Consider the following 22,807-nt stretch of genomic DNA (forward strand, 5'->3'; position numbering starts at 1 on the left):
TTCGTGCTCCTCGGATGCTGCGTGAACTTCTGTACTTTTTGAGCACTGTTCCCATACTGACTCTGATCTCCAGTATTTGCAGTCCTCACTATCACCTGCGGGAAAGGGAACAGAGTCATCATTAACAATCGTGTTTTGAACTGGAAGAATTTTTCAAGCGAACTTTGACTGAGCGTTGGGATGTGGAAGTTCTGGATAGATTAGTTTAGCCCAACAGCGTTCTACGATTGATCAGTGCCCCCAGAGCGCCCATGAGTTTCTCTGACTGTGTGGAGGACTAGTGCCTCCAGCTTGGTCCTGGAGGACCCCCTTTTCTTCACTGTTGGACATTATACGTCATCAGTTGGGATGGGTCCTGCAGCATGCATAAGGTCAATATGATTGTTGAGCATGCTTTCGGCGAGTGATCATTGGAACGAAATGTTGTTGTCTCCAATAGATATTCGGTGAGTGAGGGCTAAAGGGGAGGGAAGCACCAGGTGCTAAAGCCCAGTTAGAGGTTCCATGTTTGGTCATTATATGACTCTGGGCCCAAACACAGTGTCTCTGGGCTCGCCAATTAAGTCAGAGAGCCTGAGTCTTCTTCCTAGAAACAGACCCCAGCCAGCCGCCGCTATTCCTGGCTCAGTTTTATCTTGTTTGTAATTTCTCAGGTCACTGTTGGTTTATGTATCTTTAGAGCTGAAAATAAACGATATTGTTTGAAATCATTGCTGTGGTTCATGAGGAGTTGGTCTTGTTGGGAGACGTTTGGCTGTGTAATCGTGACTGTGATTGATGGGAAAGTGTACCCCATGAACACCTCTGTCCCTTACCTTGCTCTAAATGTGTCAGAGACGGAAATAATGGAGCAGGAAGTGGAGGGACAGAACGCCTGAGCAGGATAGCGGGTCTCAGAGGTTTTGGAATTTGGGGTCATTCGTTGCCAATCCCTCAACAAAAACCCGACTCATTGTTTTTCTCACTGCTCCCCTTCCCCACCCTTTCGTAACACTCCCTCTTCCCAGTACCACCAACGTTTTAAAGACGTTTACTTATTTTATACATACTATGTCGCTTTTATCAGAACATTCAGTAATTTGAGAACTGGATTGAAATTGAGATACAGAACAGCCAGTGTACGAACCTCAAACATTACTTCGCACCTCCTCGAATTGCTGACATTCGTATGCTAAAATTGCTCCCCGATTGCAGTTTGGTAAGTATTTACAGGATTATTTTTTACATCTAGATAATGTGTCATTGATACCTGCGTCAGTTAAAAACAATTGGTCTTTATATCCCAACTTTAACAGAATGGAAATATGAAAAATTAGAACAGGACTGGCTTGTCGTGATGTTTGATCCTTCTCCGTAATTCATATGATCTTGGCTGATCCTTCCGCACAGTAACCTGCGACCCCTTTAGGCCTTTAGGTGTACCTTTTGATACCTCTTGCCCTCAAAGCTACTGATATCTTCATTTTGTCAACATTGCACGTTCTGGCTTTAATTACTTTCTGTGGCAGCAAATCTCACTGAGTAACCAGTAGTTGATTAAAAATAAAATCCTCATCTCAGTCTTAAATAGACTACCCTATATTCTAAGAAGTGACGCCACCTCCCCACATTCTATGGATTGGATGCCCTGGTTATTGAAAACATCCTTCCTGCATTTACGTTATGTGTACCTTTTAGAATTTTATTCCTTTCTGTGATGTTCTACTTCATCATTTTAAACATGAGTGATTTTCATCCTAACGAATCTATTCTGTCCTCATACGTCAGTCCAGACATGCAATGGATCAGTCTGGTAAACCTTTGTTATGCAGTCTCCGTATGGAGAACATCCTTTACCAGATCAGGATTCCAAAACTGCACACAACACTCTCCGTTGTGGTGTCAACAAGACTCTGCACAATCTCAGCAAGTCTGACATTCTCCTGTGTTCAAATCCTCTAAGTACAAAGGCTAACACACCATTTGCCTTCCTCAGCTGCTGCTGCGCCTGCATGCTTACTTTCAGCGATTTGTGTACAAGAAGACAATATCTCATTTCCTATTTAAGCGTCGTAAATTTATGCTGGTTCTGATCAATTCAGTTGCAGTTTTCCATTGTTAGGCTAACTTTTCTCTCATTCCATGTTTTCTCGCTACTCCCTTTTATAAATAGTGGGGTCACACTAACTGACTTCCAAGCCACAGATATTGTTTCAGAGTCGATAGAATATTGAAATATGACAATGAATTTACTCTATTTAGTCTCGACACTCTAGTTACAGAACGTCTTCGCTGCATTTAGGGTGGCTTTAAGTACACTGGTGTTTGATACGCAGTTGGTGGAATTTCTTGTCTTTTAATCTCATCAATTTCCTAAACACCATCTCCCTGAAAATAATAATTCCCTTCAGTTCCTGCGTCACTTTTTCTTCCCAGCACTTTAGGAATATTATTTGTGTCATCACTTGTGATGACAGAACCAACATATATATTTCTTTGGTATGCCATATATTTATCCCACTTTATTATATCCACTGTTTCTCATTGTAAGGGATTTGTTTTCAACAACCGTTTCTTTCTCCCTTCGTTTAACTTCAAGAGCTTTAGCAATTCATTATTTGCTTCTCTCAAGCTTACTGTCAAGCGAGATTTCGTTCTGCATTAATTCTTTCTTCGTCTTGTGCTGACATCTGAACTGCTCCCAGTCTTAATGCCTGCTGCTATTTTCAGCCACCTCGTCAGCCTCCTTTTTGAGTGCAGTGCTATGCCCTCATATCCCTAGTTAGCCATGACATGGCCACATTCGCAGTTTTCTTTGTGTCTGACAGTAGAGAGAAGAAGTTGTAGTTCCTGCAAATGCTTTTTAAGTACTTGTAATCCCTTTAAATTCTGTTCCCTAATTCACTGTACCCTGCTCACACTTCATACAATGTCATTTCTTCTATTTAGATTGCGGCTCATAAACTCAGTCAGCTCTATCACTCTCCAGCTTCATGAAGACTTCTCTCACTAACTTCTGCACTCTTCCATAAGGAACTCCATACAGACAGATTGTCAATTATTCCTTTTCATATATAAAAATAAAGCTTTGAAATCAAAGTTCACATATTCAAAGGCCTGCTCTCTCATTAGAGAGAGAGAGAGAGAGAGAGAGAGAGAAGAGAGAGAGAGATCACGCGAGTTGACTGATGGTGATTTAACCTGGGAGTCGTTGTGCCTCAGGCAAGGCACAGGATTGAGAATGTGGGTACTTCACTCCTCTCTAGCTCGAGGTTAAAGCACGTATTCGTTACACTCACAACCTAATCTTCCTCATTGTTCTGAAGCCGAGATGAAGTTTGAACTCCTCATATATAGACACGAGAACCTCTTTTAGTACACGTCCCGGAGAACATTACACTGTCGCAGTGTCATCAGAAGTGAGGAAGACCAAGTATTCCCACACACTGCGAATCGGCACTTTTCAATTTCACAGAGCCAACGAACCAATCGCTATGGCTTCTCGAAATGGTAAGGAAACAAAATAAATATCTCAGTCTCATGTTGGTTCATGGAGTGCCGAGGCACCTTCTCCGTCCTTAAGAGGCTGGGACATTGACTCTGCTGTTCGTAGACACGTTGTTTGATTCGAAGCATTGAATGTAATCCTATCACAGATGCCCATGTTTTTGATGCTGAACAAAACTGTCCTTACTGGCAATTGACCCCGGACCGCAGTGGTAAAAGTGGCAATTCAGAACCACGACACGACCAGGGACGAGTACAGCGGTCAGACGCACGTAGAGTGGCAGCTCTCAAACGCGTTGGACGCGTTCTTGGAAGAAACAACTGCTTGACAGTCCTCATTCCTTTTTCCATCCCTTTGCCTTATATGCCTTAGCATCACAAATACAGACTGAATGCCTCTGAGGGTTGTGTTGATTTCATCGCAATTTCTGCATCATTCATTTAGTCTACATCCCTTGGTATTTACGGAGAAGAAACATTTCTTTCAGCCGAACTTGCCTTAACTCTCATTGTTTTGCACATTTCAATCATGTTTCCTCACAATCTCCGCTTCTTCATTGAGATTAGAATAGGGAAACTGATCGTTAAAAAAGAAATCGTTTGCTGAATACTGCATTGTGTCCTTTTCCTGAGCCTGATGTTCCAGTGATCTCTGGTACCTGTCAATAAAAATTCCGAAATGAGCACTGATCTCACAAAAGCAGGATATAAATGGATCGACTGACTGTAAGGTCCGAATTGTGATATTGGGTCACGTTCGTACAAGAACATTGACTGCAGCTGCTTAGATAGAACAACGTCAATGCCAGTGCTTGGTGGCCAAATGCCTCAGTGAAATTGGAGAATGGACCTAAAACAGGGTTACTGATCGTGGGATGGGGAGAAATCTCCTAGAATGTCTGGGTTTGAATCCTGCTACATATAAAGCAATGATGTGAAAGGGCCTCATCACCTCGACGAATGTTTTCATGTCAGAAAAGATTGATTCCATCCTCCATTTATTAAAGCATGTCTTACTCTGCATAAAACGGTAACAAGTGACAATACTGGAAGTCAAATTGGAGATGATCTTTCTGCTGCCACAACGCAAAGCGCTAACCACTGCATGATACCGGCACCACAAGGAATGGCATGAGGCAAAAAAAACAGTAAAGGTAGTGACAGAGGATATGTTAGGAATAGGACCACATGAACAGTGGGAATACTTGACAGACAGTGAGTGAGACATGCAAGCTCATGGTGGAATGAATGGGTAACTTCAGTATCTCCAGAGCCGATGGATATTTCATCACTTAGTTTGTTGAAAGCGAAGATTGATATACGTCTCCAGAAAATGAAAGCGTCAGGGGATAGCGCAGGGAATTGCTGGAATGTATTTCTGCAAAAGAAATGCAGTTTACCATCGGCTACTTTACCAATTTCCTCATTCACGGAAGTGACCTCTGCTGTGGAATATCGTATCGTTCCAGTTTTCAGGCGTGGTACAAAAAACTGTGTGGTGCAGCAGAGAAAACTAAACTGGAAATATGGATGGGGATGAGCTAGTGGATATGGGTTCAGTAGTGACATCAGTGAGTGTGAAGTATTTCTCTGAAAGTATAGAGTCACTTGAAATGCCAGGGACTGGGCGTTCCAACATTGTGTGGAACACCTTCTGTTGAGGTGGTATACGTCGCATGAGGCTGGGAGCTCCAAACTCAAGTGCAGCAACTTCCATTGACACGGAGCAGGGAGCATTGGGACATCAAGCCGGCATTTCCAACTTTTCCTGGAGCAGCTTCTATTTGCATCTACACAGAGAGAAACGCAGGTAATTTTTTTTCGCTCTCTGAACTTTCTCATATGACTAAAGCTGCTCTGGGCAGCAAGGGATTTTTATTTTGCTCATTTCATTTCATTCAATTTCTTGCAAACTCGCACATGTCATTAAAATACTCTCAAACCTCGAATATTAGCGGGAATACGATGTTGTGATTAGGCATTAGTTTATCACCTGTCATGGAGCACAATCAGTAAAGTGAATTTGAACTACATCAGATAAGCTGAGATCCCATTGAATGGCTGAGTAGACATAAAGTGAATGGAAGTTTCATGAGGATGAATGTTTTTTCATTACAAAACTTGCCGTTGCACAAAGCGTGGATCATTGGAATGAAGCAGTAAAGGTGGTTATCTTTCCTGGTTATTCAACTTGTGAACATGAGTACGATTGGTCATGTCCGTCTTTAGATCACAACTCTGCAGAATGCCAACCTTAAGAATGCGCGAGCACAATGTCAGAATGGATAATGTGCTTGATGACGGTCCAGAGATGGCAGTTAAGCTTTCCACTTGGTTCAGGAGCAAGACTGGCAGGCTTCAAACTCGCATGCCTGCTAATCTACCGCATTGTTTCAAAGCCGAAATAAGGTTTGAATTATTAACCTGTTGGAGCAGACATTTCCCACAATTGAATCATACAAAACGGAGGCTTCTGTCTTCATCCGAGGAGCAGGAGAATCGACGTTTCAGGCAAGAGTCTTTCATTTGGAAAGAGGCTTGTGAGCCGAGGCAGTAGAAAGACAAATAGGAGGAGGCAAGGTATCTGAGAGTGTGATAGGTAGGTTGAGGTGGGGGTAATGGTGTTAGGTCAGAGAGCAGAGTGGAGTGGATCGGCCAGAAAGAAGATGGAGAGATAGGAAAGTTCATGAGAGCGGTGCCAACATAAAACGATCGAACTGGGATAAGATGGCGGAGTTGAAATGAGAAATATATTGAAGTCCACATTGATGCTGTGTGCTTGAAAGGCCCCAATGTAAAAGATTAAGCCTTCTTCCTTCTGGCGTCGGGTGGTAAAAGTATTGCGATGGTGGATGCCCAGGAACTGCATGTACTTGGCTGAGTGGGAGGGAGAGTTAAAGTGCTCGGCCACAGGCAGTGATGTCGCTTGGTGTGGATGTCCCGGAGATGTTCCCTGAAGCGCTCTCCAATTAGACATCCCGTCTCTCCAATGTAAAGGAGACTTCATTGGGAGCAACAGATAGAGTAAATGTCATGTGTGGATTTGCAAGTAAAACTTGTGACTTATCTGTGACTTATCTGAATGACGTTTTTAGCACCGCCTATTTTCACAACCGTGTGCTGCTGCCTTCGCAGCTTTACCTTTCCACTCGAGCTCCCACATGGTGGAAGGGATGAAGTTGTGGACTGTTCACCCAATGATGCAATCCTGAGCTCTTCGAGCAAATTGATGCCCGTGGGAGAATTCACAACAGGGGTTGTTCATCCATCACGACTCAGCTAATTATCAAAATTTTCGTTAGTTTATTCAAATCTTTTCCCTGTCTCCGCTCCATCTATCGTTGTAATGTCCTACAACCCATTAAAGCACAATTAGAGGTGGTCACTAAATGCCAACCCAGTCAGCTAATCCGACATCCAAGATTTTATTTAAAATAATGCTGTCTCAGATATCTGCATTCCCTCGAATTCCAACCTTTTGATCATGCTTGCTTTTAACTCTTTTTTGTCTATCGCCCGAAATTTCATGTATCCAAACCATAAAGCATGAAATCTCTTCATTAAGAAGATCTCATAATGCCGTGAGGAAAGGAGTTACTCACCAAGTGATGAAGAAAAACTGATACGTGTTCAAATCAACGGCAGTGACATTGTATCAGTACTGCATCGTGCCTTTCATATAATGGAAATTTCAAAGGCTTTCCTCTGACTTGAGTTTAAGCACATCTTGATCGAGAAAAGTGAGGAATAACAGTCACTTCCCCGTGAGGGACTGATCCATTATGTGACAACCAACCGAATCACCTGTGACTGAAATAGCTCCATCCTCCCTACACTGGAAATGGCATTGTACACCATTAGAGTGGGTTTGCCTGTGTTGAACTGGACACAGTATTCTTTCTGAAGACGGACATTACTGGGATATAAAGACCTGGCAAAAGACATGGAGGGATCTTCCTAGAATCAGAAGACGTCAGGAAGAATGAACAGCGTTTACTTGGAAATAAAAACCTTGCAAAGGAATCCACTGAGATCCTGTGGGATCAAGCCATTAGAAAAGACAAGGCGGGGTTTCATGGGGAGGTGGAGCAGACAAATAGATCGCGTGGCCTGAAACCAGGAAAAAGTGATTTGTGTCCGTAAGGAAATTTTTCAGATGATGTGAACTCCGTGAGAGTAAACAGGAAGAAAATTTCCTCATGCAGATGGCTCTACAACTGGAGTTTAGAACATCGAAACCAGTGATGAATGATGAATGGAGCATGGCTTGATTTTTTTTCATTGTAATGTTTTTGAAATTGGGAATTATTTCTTTTTTTCAGAGAAAAGTAATTTCAGGCGCGTACAGACAGACAAACGAAGAATTTAACGGGGCCAGAGGGTCTGCTCTGTAGGGATGGGGTTGAGTTAAGTACACACTCTCTAATTGGTTAACGTTAATTGGAAAGAAATTGTATAACACATACAACTGAATACGACTAAATGTGAAAATTATTATGAACGGTTTAGCAGCTCGATCTAAGTGAACTTCTATAAATTTTAAAGGAACTGATCTGTTTGTATTAGCTCTGCATTAAAGGGAAGCTTGTTGGCTCAGTCTCCTGCATAACTGTTTTACGATACAAAGTGTTACCAACAGTGTGGGATTAATTCTCGCAACGTCTCAGTTTACTATTGCGATCGTGATATCTCCACTCACCTAATCTATTAGATAATGGCGAGAATCAAAGGGAAATTATGCCATAGTGAGTTGGAACTGACTTGTTGAGAGACGCATCATTTTTTTCATCTGTTGCATTGGTCATTTGGCTGCAATCACAGAGGAGGTATTGAGTGAATTTGCTGCTCACATATCTCCCCCCAAAATATCCCGTGACAAGACTCGAAACATATTCCTGTTTGAATTCTTTAAGTTTCACAGCAGTAATTTTAAAAAAATTATCATTTCGATTCGAGTTTTTCCAACAACATTGAAAATGTACAAAGAGATAAATATCATTCTTTTTTATTGTTTTAATAACCTGTATGAGTTTAAAGCAATTGCAATAACATGAAACGATATAAGCGTCCTTTCCACAATTTAACACCGTGTATGATGAGCGTTTTGAGAAATCGAATCCATCTCAAACATCACCCCTGTATCTCTATTGAGAGTTGGATATTCTCCTGGGGAATGTTTCTGTGTGGTCGTAAGTAAAGGAGGCATTTCCCAAGGACAGAGCACTCCACAAAGTCAGAAGTTAGATCTTTAGAGTGAATGCTGATTTATTCAACGTTCTATTGCAACGTGTGTGTGTGTGTGTGTGTGTGTGTGTGTGTGTGTGTCGGTGTGTGTGTGGGTGTGTAAGAATTCAGAACGTTTGGAATTGATGGTCAGCCAAATGAATGTTCTTCCTGTAGAATGTGGGAGGCAAGAGTCACTAGTAATGCCCAGGTATCTGCATCTGTGGGAAGTGCATCCAACTCTAGTTTCTTGGTAAATGTCTATGGAAACTGGAGCTGGACTTTGGATCATTCGGGAGATTGACGAGATAATTGAGAGGCGTTTTCGGCAGGCTCTAACACCTCAGGTACAAGAAAAAAAATCGATGAGTTTCAGTCGGTAAACTTAGGGAGAACTGGCAGACAGTGCATGCATCCACTGTGGTCGTGCTCCTCGGTTAAAAGCATAGCATACCGTTATTGATACCTTTGAGGGGGAATGACTTAGGAGGGGTAAAGCATGGGGTTTGTTCCTGTTGCTCAAAAGAGATGGGGAGACAGCAAGATAGCATTATTTTTAGAGACTTCATAGTGAGAGAAACAGATTACAGATTCAGTGAGTGGGGGCATACTTATGATTGGTATGTTGCCTCCTAGCTCTCAGAGTTTATAATGTCTCGCATCCTATTTGTGCGATTCTTAAAGGAGACGGGGAGTAGTCCCAAGTCATCGTCCACATATGAAACAACAACATTAGTAAGAAAAGGCATATAAGGCTGAACGTCAGTGAGACAGAGTGACATCGTCGATCTAGATCAAACAGAGTTGTTCTCTCTGATTTGTTACCCATGATGCGTCTTGCAGAGATGAAGAATAGGGAGAGAGCTTTTGAACATAAGGCTACTGTGATAATACAGGGGGTCAGCATTTGGATACCAGGGCAATTGGGTCTTATTCTGAAGTAGGTGGATCCTCTACAACTAGGATGGTTTTCACCTGAACCACAGGAGAACCAATATTCTGGGGGTGGTGAGGGGAGGGGGATAATTTGCTAATGCTCTTCAGGAGGGTTTATGCGAACTCAGCAGCGCAATGGGAACATGAATTGCAGCTCAAGTTTACAGGAGGTTTTGAGTAGTGAGGACATAAATAGGTTTTCAGGTTTGCAAGAGTCTACTGGCAAGAATGAAGATGGTTCCAAGTGTGTTTACTTCATCGCCAGGAGCATCTGGAATAATGTAGATGAACTTGGAGCATGGGTTGTTAACTTGGAGTTAGACGTTGTGGCCATTTCAGAGACATGAACGGAGAAATGAAAGGACTGGGAGTTCCTGGTGCCGCAGTTTCGATATTTCAGTAAGAACAAAGAAGGTGGTTAACGAGGGCGAGGTGTGGCATGATTAGCCAAGGACAGTATTACGGGAGCGAAAAGAATATTTGATGAGCACTCTACAGAGTCTACTAGATAGAAAGATCTGATATTAGACTCAGGAAAGGAGAGATCACTGTGAATGGAGTTTTCAGTAGCCCACTGAAACATTCTAGAGATGTAGAGGAAAAGATTGCAAAGATGATTCTGAATCGGAGCGAAAATAACGGGTAGTTGTTATGGGGAAGTTTAACTTTACCAATAATGATTCGAAAGTTTATAGTTTGAGTAAATCTGATCGGTAAGTTTTTGTCCAATGTGTGCAGGAGGACTTCCTGACATAGCATATAGTCAGGCCAACAAGAAGCAAATCCACATTGGAATTGGTACAGGGTAATGAACCAAGCCATCTTTTCGATGTGGAGGGAAGTGAGCACTTTGGTGATAGGAATAGGTGGTCACAATTGAAAAAAGGCAATGCTGCCGAGGAGATTATTGTGATACAACATATTAGAATACACGAAATTAATGTTCGTAAGGAGTTTGTGTTGGCAATTCTTGAAAGTATGAAAAAAGATCTGTCCGTTGGGCTTGATGGGATGTATCCTAGGATTCTCTGAGAATTGTGGGGGGAGACATTTAACTGTGAACTTTGTGTCATCGGAGTCTATGTGATTAGTGCGAGAAGGCTCAAACTAAGTGAATATTGACCCCTTCTCCAAGAAGAGCAGGAAAGAAAACTTTGATAATTGCAGAACAATGAGCCTTAGTTTCGTTGTAGATAAAGTTCTGGAAAAAGTTATGAGAGAAAGGATTTATGTTCATCTAATAAGGAAAAAGTTGATTTGGGATAGTCAATTTGATTTTTTGAAGAGTAGTTTGTGCTTCACGAACCTTACTGAGCTCTTTGAGAATTTAAGCTATTAGCTGGATGAGGGTGAAGCGATTAAAATGGTGGATATAGTTCTCAATAAGGCATTGACAATATTCCCCACGGTAGGCTATTTGATTAAAATACATTGGCGTATGATTGATGGAGTTTTTTTATTGGTTTGGATCAGAAAGTGGCTAGCTGGAAGAAGACAGAATGGGTAGTTGATGGGAGATGTTCGTCCTGGATTTCAGAAACTAGTGGTATAGCAGGTTGTTTTTTTTTCGGTACACTGCTGTTTGTCATTTTTATAAATAACCTGGATTAGGGCATGGAATGATGGGTCAGTAAATTTCCCGGTGACACGAAGCTCAATGGAGTTGTCAACAGTGCCAAATGTTGCTGCAGGTTGCAGTGGGACCTGAATAACCTGCAGAGCTGAGCTCAGAGGTGTCAAATAGAAATTAATGTGGGAAAATGTGAGGTCATTCACTTTGGAAGCAGAAACAAGAAGAATTCTGGGCTCAAAGTAATATTCTGGAAGTTAAGATGAGCAGAGAGACCTCGGTGCTATTGTGCAAAAAACTTTGAAAGTTACCACCCGTGTTGAAAAGTTTGTTTGGAAGGAGCACGGAATGTTGGATTTATTGGGAGAGGGATTGATTTTCAGAGCCATGAGATCATGTTGCACTCCAGAAATTCTCTGGTGGCAGCAATTATGGAATTGCATACAGTTCTGGTCGCCACATCATCGGACGAATGTGCATTCATTGGCAAAGGTACAGAGGAGATTAAATACGATGCTGTCTTTTTTTGGAGGGAAATTCTTACGAAGAATGACTGAGGGACCTGGGGCTGTTTATGACAGAGAGAAGAAGTTTGAGAGATGATTTAGTAGAGACATACACGATGATCAGATGCTTTCTTAAGGTGGGCAGTGAAGGACCTTTTTACAAATGGTGATGGTCGGCACAAGAGCACACAGCTTTAAATTGAGGCTGATAGATGCCGAGGTATGTTCTATTCTCAGTGAGTAGAAAAGGTGCAGAACGCCTAGTATTCAACAGTCGGAGATGCACCAACTTTTAGGGCTTTTAAATGATCAGGGTATAATCTTTTGAGTCAAAATGATAAAATGTCGTTAAGCTGGACTTCTGATTAGGATCGTGTTGGGTGTAACATCAAGGGCCAAAGAGCCTTTATTGCACAGTAAGATTCGGTCGTCGAGCTGTTCTCAGCCTGTTGTTGCAATCATCCTGGCCAATATCAGTGAAATGAACGCCTGGCGTGGATCATCCTCTCAACATCGGCAGTTCAGACACTTCTAGTCTGCTGTAGAAGCACGGCAACCTGATCAATTGCCCCAATGGAGCTGGCATCATAGGCTCCTGTTCTTGCACGGCGCCTGTTCTTGCCACGGAGGCCAAAAATCCAATTACTCAATTTTTAGCTGTGGATCTGAATTCAAACCCTCCTCGGAGGTGGTTGTACTGATTATGGTTCATCCATTATGTCGCATCAGGTTCAGTAAAAGGACAGAGAAAAACGTGTTTAAAAAAGATGCTATTGAATGTAATTCTGGATTATTGGTGCTGGAAGTGCACAGCAGTTCAGGCAGCATCCAAGGAGCAGCAAAATCGACATTTCGGGCAAAAGCGCTTCATCAGGAATAAAGGCAGAAAGCCTGAAGCGTGGAGAAATAAGCGAGAGGACGGTGGGGCTGGGGAGAAAGTAGCATAGAGTACAATAGTTGAGTGGGGGAGGGGTTACTGAATATAAGTTTACCGTGGCTTCCTGCGTTGATCACGGGCAATTTTTGGTCACGACTCTATTGGGATTTTCCTTCCATCAGTTTCAATTCGTCACAGAATTCGATTCACCGACACTGCACCAAGTTCCTTTGCAAAGTTCATACGACACAATGACCCACATTGCATACAACGTCAACAATCTTCAGCATTTCAACATCCAAGAGCACGTGCCATGGTTTGCATAAATAGGAGACAAAGAGCAATGATAGGCAAGAGCTAATTGAATTCCAATTTAGATGAGATTACATTCCCTGCTGTGTGGAAGCAGTCCTTTGGGCCCATTCAGTCCACACCTCCAAAGAGTAACCCACCCAAACTCATTTCCCTTGACAGATGCATCGAACACTACGGGAAATTGAGCATGACCAATTAACCTGACCTGTATATCTTTGTAGTGAGGGAGGAAACCGGAGTACCCAGAGCAAACCCACGCAGTCACAGGGAGAACGTGAAAAATCCACACAGTCAGTTGCCCAAGACTGTGAGGCAGCAATGCTAATCAATGAACCACTATGCCACCCGTGAGGCACAGTGAAAAGTAGCAAGAATCCAGCATAATATTCAAAATGTCAGATATTCACATTCATTACCTTGCCAGAATTACAGCCTTGCAAAGGGCGAGTCTGCCCCTGAATCCCCAGAATCCACGTGGACGCCTGTTCTATTGGTCCACCTGGAAGCCTATGTTCATCCTGACCGAACAATTGTGAGAAATCTCCACTTTCTGATCTCAAGCTACGACAGGATTTGTCTCATCCAGCTGAAAGGGCAGCGAGGTACACGTGCGACCTTAATATTTTTTGATGTAGATTCAAATTGCACTCATTATGTTAGTGTTTAAAGACTTGGGCCAGAAACAGCCCAGTCTGGACGGAACATGAGGAGGCCATTGTTCACACCGCTCCTGTCCCGCCCCGCCATTCGATATCATAATGGCTGAGCCAGTATATTAATGTCTTTTTACAGCCTATCAACATCATCGTGTTTCCTGCTGGCTAATCGAGCTCTATCTTCAATAGACATCGAAACTGTTCATTTGTGAGACAAAACAATGTCCGTTTCAAGACAATTGGGTTTCTGCACTAATATTGCAGGCTTTGCAGAGGAACAGCCGAGTCTGGTCTGATCGGGTATCAGACCATTCACTTTGGAAGCAGAAACAAGAAGAATTCTCGTCTCAAAGTAATATTCTGGAAGTTAAGATGAGCAGAGAGACCTCGGTGCTATTGTGCAAAAAACTTTGAAAGTTACCACCCGTGTTGAAAAGTTTGTTTGGAAGGAGCACGGAATGTTGGATTTATTGGGAGAGGGATTGATTTTCAGAGCCATGAGATCATGTTGCACTCCAGAAATTCTCTGGTGGCAGCAATTATGGAATTGCATACAGTTCTGGTCGCCACATCATCGGACGAATGTGCATTCATTGGCAAAGGTACAGAGGAGATTAAATACGATGCTGTCTTTTTTGGAGGGAAATTCTTACGAAGAATGACTGAGGGACCTGGGGCTGTTTATGACAGAGAGAAGAAGTTTGAGAGATGATTTAGTAGAGACATACACGATGATCAGATGCTTTCTTAAGGGGGGCAGTGAAGGACCTTTATACAAATGGTGATGGTCGGCACAAGAGCACACAGCTTTAAATTGAGGCTGATAGATGCCGAGGTATGTTCTATTCTCAGTGAGTAGAAAAGGTGCAGAACGCCTAGTATTCAACAGTCGGAGATGCACCAACTTTTAGGGCTTTTAAATGATCAGGGTATAATCTTTTGAGTCAAAATGATAAAATGTCGTTAAGCTGGACTTCTGATTAGGATCGTGTTGGGTGTAACATCAAGGGCCAAAGAGCCTTTATTGCACAGTAAGATTCGGTCGTCGAGCTGTTCTCAGCCTGTTGTTGCAATCATCCTGGCCAATATCAGTGAAATGAACGCCTGGCGTGGATCATCCTCTCAACATCGGCAGTTCAGACACTTCTAGTCTGCTGTAGAAGCACGGCAACCTGATCAATTGCCCCAATGGAGCTGGCATCATAGGCTCCTGTTCTTGCACGGCGCCTGTTCTTGCCACGGAGGCCAAAAATCCAATTACTCAATTTTTTGCTGTGGATCTGAATTCAAACCCTCCTCGGAGGTGGTTGTACTGATTATGGTTCATCCATTATGTCGCATCAGGTTCAGTAAAAGGACAGAGAAAAACGTGTTTAAAAAAGATGCTATTGAATGTAATTCTGGATTATTGGTGCTGGAAGTGCACAGCAGTTCAGGCAGCATCCAAGGAGCAGCAAAATCGACATTTCGGGCAAAAGCGCTTCATCAGGAATAAAGGCAGAAAGCCTGAAGCGTGGAGAAATAAGCGAGAGGACGGTGGGGCTGGGGAGAAAGTAGCATAGAGTACAATAGTTGAGTGGGGGAGGGGTTACTGAATATAAGTTTACCGTGGCTTCCTGCGTTGATCACGGGCAATTTTTGGTCACGACTCTATTGGGATTTTCCTTCCATCAGTTTCAATTCGTCACAGAATTCGATTCACTGACACTGCACCAAGTTCCTTTGCAAAGTTCATACGACACAATGACCCACATTGCATACAACGTCAACAATCTTCAGCATTTCAACATCCAAGAGCACGTGCCATGGTTTGCATAAATAGGAGACAAAGAGCAATGATAGGCAAGAGCTAATTGAATTCCAATTTAGATGAGATTACATTCCCTGCTGTGTGGAAGCAGGCCTTTGGGCCCATTCAGTCCACACCTCCAAAGAGTAACCCACCCAAACTCATTTCCCTTGACAGATGCATCGAACACTACGGGAAATTGAGCATGACCAATTAACCTGACCTGTATATCTTTGTAGTGAGGGAGGAAACCGGAGTACCCAGAGCAAACCCACGCAGTCACAGGGAGAACGTGAAAAATCCACACAGTCAGTTGCCCAAGACTGTGAGGCAGCAATGCTAATCAATGAACCACTATGCCACCCGTGAGGCACAGTGAAAAGTAGCAAGAATCCAGCATAATATTCAAAATGTCAGATATTCACATTCATTACCTTGCCAGAATTACAGCCTTGCAAAGGGCGAGTCTGCCCTGAATCCCCAGAATCCACGTGGACGCCTGTTCTATTGGTCCACCTGGAAGCCTATGTTCATCCTGACCGAACAATTGTGAGAAATCTCCACTTTCTGATCTCAAGCTACGACAGGATTTGTCTCATCCAGCTGAAAGGGCAGCGAGGTACACGTGCGACCTTAATATTTTTTGATGTAGATTCAAATTGCACTCATTATGTTAGTGTTTAAAGACTTGGGCCAGAAACAGCCCAGTCAGGACGGAACATGAGGAGGCCATTGTTCACACCGCTCCTGTCCCGCCCCGCCATTCGATATCATAATGGCTGAGCCAGTATATTAATGTCTTTTTACAGCCTATCAACATCATCGTGTTTCCTGCTGGCTAATCGAGCTCTATCTTCAATAGACATCGAAACTGTTCATTTGTGAGACAAAACAATGTCCGTTTCAAGACAATTGGGTTTCTGCACTAATATTGTAGGCTTTGCAGAGGAACAGCCGAGTCTGGTCTGATCGGGTATCAGACCATTCACTTTGGAAGCAGAAACAAGAAGAATTCTGGGCTCAAAGTAATATTCTGGAAGTTAAGATGAGCAGAGAGACCTCGGTGCTATTGTGCAAAAAACTTTGAAAGTTACCACCCGTGTTGAAAAGTTTGTTTGGAAGGAGCACGGAATGTTGGATTTATTGGGAGAGGGATTGATTTTCAGAGCCATGAGATCATGTTGCACTCCAGAAATTCTCTGGTGGCAGCAATTGTGGAATTGCATACAATTCCGGTCGCCACATCATCGGACGAATGTGCATTCATTGGCAAAGGTACAGAGGAGATTAAATACGATGCTGTCTTTTTTTGGAGGGAAATTCTTACGAAGAATGACTGAGGGACCTGGGGCTGTTTATGACAGAGAGAAGAAGTTTGAGAGATGATTTAGTAGAGACATACACGATGATCAGATGCTTTCTTAAGGTGGGCAGTGAAGGACCTTTTTACAAATGGTGATGGTCGGCACAAGGGCACACAGCTTTAAATTGAGGCTGATAGATGCCGAGGTATGTTCTATTCTCAGTGAGTAGAAAAGGTGCAGAACGCCTAGCATTCAACAGTCGGAGATGCACCAACTTTTAGGGCTTTTAAATGATCAGGGTATAATCTTTTAATTATATCAGAATCTCACCACGACTCTGGTGAGATGCAAATCGATGATCTTGGAATAACAACTTCAGCAATCACGGGGAAATTCAACGGGCTTTCTCTTGCGCCACAGAGCCACGCAAGCAGGCCTTTTTAAGCACACAGGGTTGCCTTTGCATCGGGAATCCCATCTCATGCATGTCTGCCTTCGTCACATTTTCCAGTACCAGGTGCTTATCCAATTGTGCTCTGGCTATTCAAGTGTTTGGCTATTTACTGCTGAAATATTCTACTGACACGTAGCAATACCACACTTTCAGATAGTGATTTCCAGACAAACACCACTGTCTGGGTGAAAATATTTATTCTAAATCTCCGCTTAATCGCTTGTCTCTTGCTTTTAATCTATGCTACTGCATATTATTACTTCCCAAAACATGCTTATTTCGGTCACACATATCTCTCCTCTTCATAATATGTGCACAATAATCAGTTTCTCACACAGCCTTCTCTGCACTTGGATAAACAGCCCCAGGCTGGCTCGTCTACCTTCACAGCGGGAATGGTCCAGCCCTTTGTCATTCTTCTCATCTCCGCTGAACAACTTCTCCTGGAATCAGATGCTTCCTGCAGCCTTCAATGGAAAAACGTTCTCTGAACAAAAGACAAAATGAATCAACAAAACTCATCAGCTCTTCTACATCTATGGAGAGAAAGGAGAGTAAATGTTTCGAGTCCAACGATCCGGTTTTGGAACTAATGGGACGTGCGGGTGGGAAAAGAATGCGGAAGAAGGCGGATCTGAAATGATTGAAATCGATGCTGGGTCCTGAAGGCTGCATAGTCAGTCAGTAGAAAATGAGGTGCCGTTCTTCCAGCTTGTACTGTGCCTTGAAGGTGCACTGCAGCAGACCGGAGTCTGAAATGGTGCCTTAGGAACACAGTGTAATATTGATGTCACCGGAGACTGGAAGATCAAGATATTTGTTATTGATTCCGTACAGAACGTCGGTGATCTCAGCTTTGTCACTGACTCTGTTTATCTCTCACCATTTTGGAGTGATAAAATTCAGAGGAGGAAATACAGTTGCCTGGATTGAATGAAGTGCTGACAAATCACTGAAAGATGTGTCTGGAAAGTTACACAGTGAGGAAAGGTATGGTAACCCAGCAGGTCTTCTAGCTTAGACATTAGAACGTTACAGCGCAGTGCAGGCCCTTCGGTCCTCGATCTTGCACTGACCTGTGAAAGAAATGTGATGCCCATCTAACCTTCACCGTTACATTATTATCCATATATATGTCCAATGCACATTGAAATACTCTTATATTCAGCCAGTCTACGACTGTTGCAGGCAGGCTGATTTCCGCCCGTACTACTCTCTGGGTAAAGAAATTAACACAGTTATCTATCCTAAATCAATCGGCATTCAATGTAATACTATAGCTCCTCGTGTTGGCCTTCGCCGTCTGAAGAAAGCGGATCTCACTCTCCACTCTATCTCACCTTCTGATAATCATCTAAGTCATGATTAAGTCACCTGTCCACCTTCTTCTCTCCGACGAAAACAACGTCAGTCTCCTCAGATTTTGGTCGAATGAACTTCGATCCACACCAGCCACCATCCTAGTAAACCTCCTTTGAACCCTTTCCAGACCTTTCACATTTTTCCAAAATTCAGTAACCAGAGCTGCATGCAATACTTGATGGTGCCCTACCAGGTGGTAAAGTCGCAACTTCTGTGATTTTATGGAATGGTCTGGGCAGTTGTTGGGATGCAAGGAATACTGGACCAGAGGATCATGACAGAAAATGTCCTGCATTGTGCTGGCAAGTGGTGGACTTCAGTGGGATTGAATATTGGTGAAAGTGGAAAAGTATGTATACCTTCCACCGCTTCCTGGCACCAGTAAGCATGTCCAAGTTACAACTCATTCAGACACATTTCCTCATCTTGAAAAGGTACACACTTTCAGTTTGCCATGAGAAACGTTTTGTAAATTAATTCAGTACTGACAGGATAACCGTTTAAAGCAAACGGTCATACCAGACAAAATGAGGTGCCACGTGAAAGAATATGTTTTCCATTCAGGAAAGATAAAATCGAATTGTTCATAGAAAATTGTGTTGAACTGTCTGCTGATTTTTTTGATGAGGTAAAAAGAAGTCTTCATGATGCTAATCCAGAACGATCAGATAAATGTAGATTGGAAAAACAAAAGGCAAAAGTTCTGTGAGACCACTGTGTCTGAAATCTGGGAATGAAGGAATATAAGGGATAGTAGCAATATTGATCATAAATTGGCTCCGTGAAACGTTACTGATGGAGGGTGCTTGCCTGAGACTTAGATTTTCATGCTCCTCGGATGCTACGTGACATGCTGTGCTTTTTGAGCACCACTCTCATGTTGACTCTGATCTCCAGGATCTGCAGTCCTCACTTTCATCTGCGGGAAAGGGAACAGAATCATCATTAACAAATGTGTTTTGAACTGGAAGAATTTTTCAAACGAATTTGATTGAGCATTGGGATGTGGAAGTTCTGGTTAGATTAGTTTAGCCCAACAGCATTCTATGATTGATCAGAGCCCCAAGCGCGCCCATGAGTTTCTCGGATTGGTTGGAGGACCAATGCCTCCAGCTTGGTCATGGTAGGACCGCCTCTTCGCTATTGGGCATTATACTTCAACAGTTGGGATGGGTCCTGCAGCATGTATAGGGTTAACATGATTGGTGAGCATGCTTTCGGCGAGTGATCATTGGAACGAAATGTTGTCGTCTCCAATCGATAGTCGGTGAGTAAGGGCTAAAGGGGAGGGAAGCACTCGGTGCTATAGCCCAGTTAGAGGTTTCGTGTTTGGTCATTATATGATTCTGGACCCAAACACAATGTATCTGGGGTCGCCAATTAAGCCAAAGAGAGTCTGAGTCTTCTTCCCAGAAACAGACCCCAGTCAGCGGGCGCTATTCCTGGTTCAGTTTTATCTTGTTTTAATTTATCAGGTCACTGTTGGTTTATCTATCTTTAGCGTGAACAGAGATGAAAATAAATGATATTGTTTGAAATCATTGTTGTGTGGTGCTGTTGGGAGACATTTAGCTGTGTATTAGTGACTGGGATTGATGGGAAAGTGTACCCCATGAACACCTCTGTCCCTTACCTTGCTATAAATGTTTCAGAGACGGAAATAATGGGCACACGTGTTTTTTTTTTGGAAAAAAAACCTGCTTTGAAAGGTGATGAAGATTGGACTGAAGCAGTGATCGTGATTATCTTTATTGCTTTTTCAATTAATGAACATCACTGCTATTAATCATGTCTGTGCTAACATCACGGCTCTTAAGATTCACCCTGTGCGTCGGGCCAGTGGCGCAATGGATAACGCGCCTGACTACGGTTCAGGAGACTGTAGGTTCGATTCCTACCTGGCTCGAGTAGCAGTGTGCTTCTTTATAATGCATTTAAAAAATGATTTTTCTGCGGCCGAAAAAAGGTATCAGATCTTAATCTGCTGGAACGAGAATGCCTTCATGAAATGTCCACGAGAACATGACAGTCAATGTTCCAGCGTCATCACAGGAGGGAAGCCAAACAGTCGCACACATTGGTCATGGGCACCTTTCTACTTTGCAAAGCCGCCAATCGCATCACTGTTGCTCGCGGGAATTGTCGGCTGTGAGTTTTTTTTTTAAACTCCTTGGCCAATGGAATCGGAGAAGAATGAAGAGTTAAATGTCCAACTAATCGTTATAGAGTGTGAGTTCCAGAGTCTACCACCTGCAGACTTATAAAGTTTTCCTGCAGATCTATTCAAAGCTTTCTGCGTCTTGTCTGAAATCTACAAACCCTCGTGATCGATCAAGACCAAATGTTTCCTTCAATCTGTAATTCCATGCTCCTCATTATCTCGGACAATTTAATCATGTCTCCTCACAATCAGCTCTGCTCTGAGAAACATAACTCCCGTTTTGCCGAGGCCAGAGCACTCAAAACATTCTTATGCAGGAAATTCAGAGCTTAATGTCGCTTTTTGTTTTGGTGACTGTATAGTAAGATTTACTTAGAATACTTTAGCTAGGTTGACTTCCAGTTTTTAAAACAGAGAGAAAATTATTCACAAAACTAAGGAATGAATCACAATGAACAGAATATAGAATACCAACTAAACTTAGCTATCTCAAGTAGACTTAATTATGCTTTTCCAAAAATACACAAGTCTGATAATTAAGCCCCATAAACACAGAATACAAATGAAACTGGTTTACAGGTCATTATTAGAGGGTCAGAAGAAGAGAGACATGCACATCTCTGGCATCGATAGGCACATTGATAACCTTCGTGTAATTTGGTGTGTCTGATACTTTGGCAATCGTTAACAAAGTATTTAGGCTGTCAAATACCTTTTGAAATTCTTGTGTTCGCTGAAATTTCTTGCCTGTTTTTAGTAATTCGGTGAGTGGAACAGTCCCACTTCTAACAGTCAGCACAAACTTTCAGTAGAAGTCACTCAATCGAGTAAACCGTCATACTGCTCTTTCGTCAACAATGTATAAAAATCCCCCGTAACTTTCGTTTTCGCATCCCGTGGGGCTATTTGTCCGTGTTCAACGACATAGCCCAGGAAGGTGACTTTGGCTTTGGCAGATTCATTTTCAGCTAGGTTTACAAACCAGTTTGACTTCCGAATTCGATCAAGCAAGCCCGATAAATGCTGTAAATATTCAATTCATGAGAGACTGAATGTCACCAGGCACAACACACACGAAACAGTCGTCAATCTGGCAATTACCTTGTCCATTAACCTGTGAAATATGAATGAAGTATTTTCCGTACAAACGGCATTACTTTAAATTTCTGCAGTCCAGTTGGCGTTACAAAATTGCCTTTGATCTTTCCGACAAAGTTGACTGCCAGTAACCTTTGAGGAAGTCCAACTTGGAAACATAAGTGGCTCTTCCAATCTCTTCCACACAGTCCTCCAACTGCAGATGCGTATATGCACCAGTTTCTCTAACAACATCGACTTTGTGGTAGTCCACACATAACTTTTGGGTCTTACCTGGCTTTGGCACCATGATGATGGGTGAACTCCATTCATTGAAACTCACTTCGGTTATGCCATCTTGGAGCATACGTGACATCTCCTTATGAACTTGCACCAACTTTCTAGGGTTATGCCTCCAAGGATGTTACAAAATCAGAACAGCATCTCCTATATTTACATCATCTACAATTATCTTATTAATTCCCAGTTTATTTCAGCAGATCTCCACATGCAAGAATAATAACTCTTACGATTTTCTTCTGGAAGAGAAGTGAATAACTTTACCAATATTGGACAACTTTTGCATTGTCCAATTTTATTTCATAAACGTCCAATGCAGAATTCCCTGAAGTTGGTTCTTTCCAATGTGTTGTAGTCAATAACACATTCTCCCCTTGCGTTCGTTCTCTGCCAAAATACCATTAGCGCATTTTCCCATCACACATTCTGTGAGATTCCTTCATGACATGAGTTCCTATCAAGTAGCTAACTCACTCAATTTCCTCTCAATTTGTTAAGGTCTTCTAAACCTTCCTTTAAAGTTTCAATGATTAATGAAATTTAAATAAATACATTGTTCCCAGTGGCAATATTCTGATTTTTTTTCTCATACACTTCCTGCTTCACCATTTGCTGCGATACTTTTAAGTGCTGTCTCGACAACTCTCCAACATTATTTAGTCCAACTCTAAAATTTGACACATCGTCCAAATGTGTGGTCTCTGTAATCCGACTTATTAATATTTCCTTATTGAATTGTAATGGCCCTCTTCCTTTATGCCCAAAATTGGCCTCAGATGGTCTTAGTTTTG

General features: G+C 42.5%; 1 non-coding gene across 1 annotated transcript; it reads left to right on the forward strand.

Annotated features, from left to right (window-relative positions):
• The first annotated feature begins 20,311 nt into the window (after positions 1–20,311).
• trnar-acg (transfer RNA arginine (anticodon ACG)) lies at positions 20,312–20,384 on the forward strand. The gene has a single exon. It is a non-coding gene; the product is annotated as a tRNA-Arg (tRNA).
• Positions 20,385–22,807: the final 2,423 nt, after the last annotated feature.

The sequence above is a fragment of the Hemiscyllium ocellatum genome, unplaced genomic scaffold (genome assembly GCF_020745735.1).
Source record: "Hemiscyllium ocellatum isolate sHemOce1 unplaced genomic scaffold, sHemOce1.pat.X.cur. scaffold_153_pat_ctg1, whole genome shotgun sequence".
Lineage (NCBI taxonomy): Eukaryota > Metazoa > Chordata > Chondrichthyes > Orectolobiformes > Hemiscylliidae > Hemiscyllium > Hemiscyllium ocellatum.